The sequence below is a fragment of the Macaca thibetana genome, chromosome X (assembly GCF_024542745.1).
Source record: "Macaca thibetana thibetana isolate TM-01 chromosome X, ASM2454274v1, whole genome shotgun sequence".
NCBI classification, from domain to species: Eukaryota; Metazoa; Chordata; class Mammalia; order Primates; family Cercopithecidae; genus Macaca; species Macaca thibetana.
Window position 1 is genome coordinate 120,455,886 of NC_065598.1, and position 7,228 is coordinate 120,463,113.

The window sequence follows — 7,228 nt, forward strand, 5'->3', positions numbered from 1 at the left end:
AGAGAGAGAGACTCTGTATGTTTGGGAGAAAGCAAGGGAAGAGAACAACTGTCTCTGCTTGGTAACCCAGAGAATTCTCCCAGACCACCAAAGCAGTACTTATATGAGTCTGCAAGAAGCACAGTGTTACTGGGCTTGTGGTGTCCTTAAAGTAAATACAGGTTAGATCACAACATCTAAGTTCTTTCAAATATCTGAAAAGTCTTCCCTAGAAGGACAGCTACAAATAAACCAAGATAGCGAAGACTACAATAGATACCTAAGCCTTTAATGTCCAGACACTGTACAACATCTACTAGCATCAGCACCATACAGGAAACACCAAATGCACTAAATAAGGCGCCAGGGACCAATTCTGCAGAAAAAGAAATATGTGACCTTTCAGACAGATAATTCTGGAGGAATTTTGGAAACTGTACAAATAAATGGAAATTAAATAATATACTCCTGAATGACCAGTAGGTCAATGAATAAATTCAGAGAGATTGAAAAATCTCTTGAAACAAATGATAATAGAAACACAATATACCAAAATCTATGGGATATAGCAAAAGAAATACTCAGAGGGAAGTTTATAAGTGCCTACATGGAAAAAGAGGAAAAACTTGAAAAAGAAAAAAGTCTAATAATATATCTTAAAGAACAAGAAAAGCAAAAGGAAAGCAAGAGGAAACCAAACCTGAAATGAGTAGAAGAAAAGAAATAATAAAAATCAGAGTGAAATAAATGAAATTGAAATGGGAAAAACAGTATGGAATTAATGCAATCAAAGGTTGTGTTTTTTTGTTTGTTTGTTTGTTTTTTGGAAATTAAAAAGAATTGATGAAAAGAACCGACCTTTAGCCAGGCTAAGAAAAAAAGAGAGAAGATCCATATAAATGAAATCAGAGATAAAAAGGAAGACATTACTATTGATTCTGCAGAAATTCAAAGGATTATTAGTGGCTAATATGAGCAACTATATGCCAACAAATTGGAAAATATAGAAGAAACAGATAAATTCCTAGTTACATACAACCTACCAAGGTTGAATCAAGAAGAAATCCAAAATCTGAACAGACTAATAACAAGTAATGAGATTGGACCCGTAATAAAATGTCTCCCAGTAAAGAAAAGCCCACATTTCCTTTGGCCATTTCAATATTTTTGTTCAAAAGTCAACACAAGGCTTCATATTCTATTGTATTCCCATAATAGATTTAATACAGAAATTTGTGTCATTTTTAAGGAAATATTTCTAACGCTGTAATGTGGTGTGCTGGGATAATTCCTCCTGTCAATGTTTCAAGCCTTCCTTCAATGCAAAAAAACACTGTGTTTTCCTTGACATTGATAACGCTTTGTTACCAAGTTGAAAAGCTAAAAAGCTTTTGTTTAAAAAAAAGGCATAATAAGAGGCAGAGATATTCATATCTTCAACTACCTAAAATTATTAATTGGTTCTTAATCTCTTGTCAAATAATAGAATAGCTTTCTGTTTATGAACTTTAAAGGAAATTATATAATATCTACTACAATTATATTAGGCATTTTTCAGCAAGATCAAAAAGCATATGTGTTTATTTTGATATTATGTAATATATATGTGTGTATATATATTTATATTCACATACACACAAACACACGTGTATATAGTGTTTAATTCCCTCTCTTTCCTCCTAAAATGAGAAGAAGTTGCAGTGGATATATAATACTTTAAAAAATAATCTTGTTTATTTATAATATTGTCTTTGTATTTTATTTATACTTTACAAATTATATATATTTAGTTAGTTATGCTAATTATTTATAATATTTCTAATAATAAAATATCAAATTATTCATAATAATTTCATTAAATGTAATTTAATAGTTATAGATGCTTCTCTTTAAAGTCTCTATAGAATTGACTTTGTACAATGATGTGATATTTATCCCTTACATCAATTTTGATTGTTTATTTTAGATTAAAATTGGTTATACTTAACATGGGTAGGCATTTTTACTGCTAGAATTTTAGCTATTTAGTTATTCAAATAAGATAATAGATGAATCTTAAATATGTCTGCAACACATTATCTTTACATAAATCTCAGCTTTGGTTTCTCCTAGTTTTCACCAACCAGAATGCGTATTAAAAGGTAAATGCTTAATAACTGATCATTGAATTATGACCCTGAAATAATGCAAAATAAAAGGGTTTTTTTGAATTGTGAAAGAAAAAGTAGCTATATTGTCTTATATTTAGCATCAAGCATACTTGACTGAAGCCAAAGTCTTTGAAGATTGGGCACCTTGTATGGCATATATGGTAACATTATATTGGTTGAAATAATTAATTTTAATATTCAATTCTCAGTCATTCCAAAAAACAACAGCTAAAATTTATCATAATTGCATACTTCTGTATCTGTTTCCCAGAAAAACCTCAGAATAATGCTATCTATCTTTGGATCCTTGGCACTTAAGAACAGTTTGTGTTATATGGCAATAGTGGTAGTAGTTAGTAATGGCAGCGGCAGTAACAACAGTAACTAACATTTATATTATAGGACAAAATGGTAAAATCTAAAGTCTGTAGTTTAGCTAATAGAATCATACCAAAGTCAATTTCTTAGTTTTGATAGGTACACTATGGCTTTGTCAGATGTTAAAAACTAGGTGAAGGCATTAAAACAAAACTCTGTATTGATTTTGCAACATTTCTATAAGGCTAAAATTATTCCAAAATAAAAAGTAAAAAAAAAAGTTGAAAATATGTAGTTAGGGAACTCCACGCCAAATTGGGGGAAATGTCTGTACTTAGAGAGCTAGATAGAATATCTGAGCACCAAAATCTCTTTTCCATTATGGGTTTTCTCTGTCTATTTTCCTTACACAATGACCAAGTGTTTCAAGATCCCAAAATACCCCAATGTAACAGGCAATCTAAATATCCTATTCCCATGTATGGGAGTGCTTACTATATGCCAGACCCTGTTATAGTGTTATTCATTTGATCCTCACAACCCACATATATATGCACTATTAATATTGCCATTAACTGAGGCACAGAGAAGTTACATAATTGTAATTTGAGGTAACCCAGCTTGTAAGTCACAGAGTCAAGATTCAAAGCCAGGTGATCTGGGTCTAAAGCTTATGCTCCCTCTATTTTACAGTTTCTTTTAAAGAAAATTACATACAGTAATTCTGTAAACTCCATTAATGCATTCCAGTATTACTCAAATGTATCAACTTACTTCAATTTTATTATTTGTCTTTTGAACTTATTTATTATTAATTCAACAATTACTAAAATGTCTACTATGTAACCATTGTGCCAGATATAAGACCTACATAGTCACAGCTCTCATGAAACCTAAGTGCTATTGAAGAAATCAGACATTAAATGTCTGTTTCTGTAATCATTTGGTTATAATTATAATCAAATATGGATCATCCTTAAAGCTACCTATTTCATAAAATGTGTCCGAATCCCTCAGTCAGATGCCCTCTCTTCCTTCTCTGAATCCCTCTAGCACCCTGTACCCCTCAAATGATAGGTAGTATGGTTTACCGTATATTGCAGCTATTTGGAAATTTACTTTCTATCATTTTCTAAAGGTTAAGCTCACTGATATCAGGGATTGCTTTTTACTTATCTATGACCGATGCAATATTTTTACATAGTAGACAGAGTAGTTTCTCAATATTTATTAATTGGTCAAATTAAATTATGGCAAATTAAGTCTGGTTTGATTGTTAGAAGAATGAAGAAGATGAGAGAACCACTTTAAAAATAAGTCAACTTGTGCCTTACACTCATATCAATTACTTAAGCAGCTTCAATAGGCTCAAGTTGGGACTAACTCTTATACTTTCTATCTGAATTAATGAAACAATGAAAACAGAGTAGGCACTAAATTAATGGATTGCTACTGACAGCCTTTGTTCTCACCATGAGAATCATTGCTAAAGCACACAGAATCTTTAACACAGAAACACTTCTTTTTAAAATAAGATTCCAACAGTCAATTGAATCTACTCTGTTAGTTTGCTTGATAAACTTAAGAAAGTGAAGATTGGAAGAATCCAGTCTTATTTAAGCAAAAGGTATCAAATATATGTGATCATGTTATGGCACATAATCTGGAATTTTAAAACTTTAAAAAGAGAACCTTTGTAGTAGCACACATCTAGAGGTGGATTGGTGTGTGAGTAATACATCATCAAAGAAGCTTTTACTCTTAAAACATAAAGTATATGTTTCAAAATTTGCAACATAAAATATGTTGTAAAGTATATGTTTTATACTTCAAGGAAAAAAAAGTATATTTTATAAGTTTATCATTAAAAACTACATGTTCTATGTTCTGGAAATGAGACATCCAGACAAGTATATGTCAAAAGCTGAGATTGTTCATCATGACTATTACTTTTAGATGATGAAATACTTATCTTTGATTTGGAATACTAATTATATTTTTTTCAGTGATGGAGGTGAAGACACTCTATGAGCTAATTGCTCAAAAATCAAAATGAGAAGCTGATTAGCTTTGTTACCAGAAAGTTGAACTTTTTTTTTTGTAAACCTGTAATGATGTGTAATTTCTCAGAAATACTGAATTCAGTTCCCCCTGACCTGTTTCTAACTACAGAACCAGAAAATATATACAGAAACATGTCAAATGATTTCTAACAAAGTAGTTGCTGAACAGCATCTTGTTTGGTTATTGAAATTCTCTCTCCTATTTAAAATACACACATGACTAAATAAAATGTGTTTTATTACTCATAAAGAGCTCTTTATTTAAAATGATGGCATTTTTGAAAATTATAAAAACATAATACAGCTACAGGAAGATTTCTGAAGATTCTGAAGGAAAATAACAAAATAATATAACTATTGGAAACAGAGTTCAGGTGTTGCAGTTATTCTTAAAAAACAATGTATAAACTACACTATATTCTGCATAAACATATTTTAAGTAAAAGCAAAACTGGCACTTACTATAGAACAACCTGTTATATAAAAAATATAAGCTTAAAAAAACAGAGCAAGAAATTAGGAAATAATCATAATTAGGATTTACGTGAACACCAAGTATTCCACCATCTAGAAGTGAATGAAAAAAAAAATAAAAATGAATATGCAAACTACTCATCAAACTAATACTGCAAATATATAAGTAACTCGTACAACTCAACAGCAAAACCATCCAAATAATCCCATTAAAAAGTGGGGAAAGTATCTGAAGACATTAAAATGACTAAAAGGTATATGAAAAATGCTCGAAACCACAATGAGATATCATCTCAGCCCAGTCTATTATTAAAAAGAAAGATGAGGATGCAGAGAAAAAGGTACTCTTATATACTGTTGATGGTGAGGCAGCCATGTGGCAAGGGCTCCCTGGCAGATCCTCTGACCGACCTGCACACTGGGAGGAATGCATGCTGGGGTGGAGTCTTGGGAAGTTCATGCCATTTGCAGTGGGGAAGAGCCTGGCCCCTCCTCTTCCTGGGTGGTAACTGGGATTCAATCTGCAAGGTGGGATGTGCACTCACAGGACTCTGTTTTTGTGGAGGGTCTCTGTTCCCCATTTTTTCCCTTTTTGCCAAATAAATTCCATTTTTTCTCACCCTTCAAAGTGTCTGTGAGCCAAATCTCTCATGGCCATATGACAAGAACCTAGCTCTTAAATGAACTAAGGAAAAAGTCCTGCAACAATGGGAATGTAAATTACTACAGCCATTATGAAAAACAGTATGAAGGTTTCTCTAAAAACTAAAATAGTGCTACCATATGGTCCAGCAATTTCACTACTGAGTATATAACCAAAGGAAAGGAAATCAATATATTGAATAGATATTTGCACCCCCATGTTTACTGTAGCACTATTCACAACAGCCAAGATATGAAATCAACCTAAATGTCCATCAACAGATGAATGAATAAGGCAAATGTGGTATATATACACACTGGAATACTATTCTACTGTAATTAGCCCCACAACTTTGCTGAGCATTACCCTAGTAGGAACTTTCTACAGTGGCCTCACCCCTGTAGCAGTTTTCTACCTGGGCCCCACAGCTCTCTGGGACATCCTTTGAAATCTAGGTGTAGGCAGTCACACTCTCAAAGCTTTGCTGAGTGTAGTGTTTTCTGTAGACACACCTGCTGAGGCTGAGAAGCATGGTGAAAGAGTGCAGGGAGCAGAGCCTGCCTGTGACAGTGCTGGGCAGCAGTGGCCTCTCTTTGAACTTGTGTCTTGTACTCTGGTCCTATGGTTGGAGGGTAGACATGATAATTTCTGAAATTCTTTAGGGTCGTTCTTCCATTGTCTTGGACAATAGGTCCTAGCTTCTGTTTAGAAGATTGACTAATCTTCCCATTGTCTTGATGAATAGCTCCTAGTTTCTGTTGAGATGGCAGATTCATATTAATTTATCAGATGGTCATTTGGACATATACTTGGAATTCTGTCTGAATCATGCTTTCTCATTCTTTATCACATGGATGGAATGAGAATTTTTCAAATCTTTAAGTTCTGCTTCCCTTTTGGTGAGCAATTTTGTCTTTAAATCATTTCTCTCTTTTCTCATTTTCCTATAAGCAGTCAAAGGGAATCAAGCCATACAGTTTACACTTTGCTTAAAAATAGCTTCAGCTAAATATGTAATGATATTGTTTGGCTGTGTCCCCACCCAAATCTCATCTTGAATTGTAACTCCCACAATTCCCATGCATTGTGTGAGGAACCTGGTGGGAGGTGATTCAACTATGGGGGCGGGTCCTTCCTGGACTGTTCTTATGGCAGTGAATGAGTTTCATGAGATCTGATGGTTGTAAAAATGGCAATTTCCCTGCACAAGCTCTCTCTCTCTGCCTGATGCCATCCATGTAAGACATGACTTGCTCTTCCTTGCCTTCCATCATGATTGTGAAGCTTCCACAGCCATGTAGAACTGTAAGTCCATTAAATCTCTTTCCTTTGTAAATTTCCCAGTCTCAGGTATGTTTTTATCAGTAGAATGAAAATGGACTAATACAGTAAATTGGTACCGAGAGTGGGGTGCTGCTGAAAAGACAACCAAAAATGTGAAAGCGTCCTTGGAACTGGGTAACACGCAGAGGTTGGAACAGTTTGGAGGGCTCAGAAGAAGATAGGAAAATGTGGGAAAGTTTGGAACTCTCTAGAGACTTGTTGAATGGCCTTGACCAAAATGCTGATAATAATATGGACAATGAAGTCCAGGTTGAGGT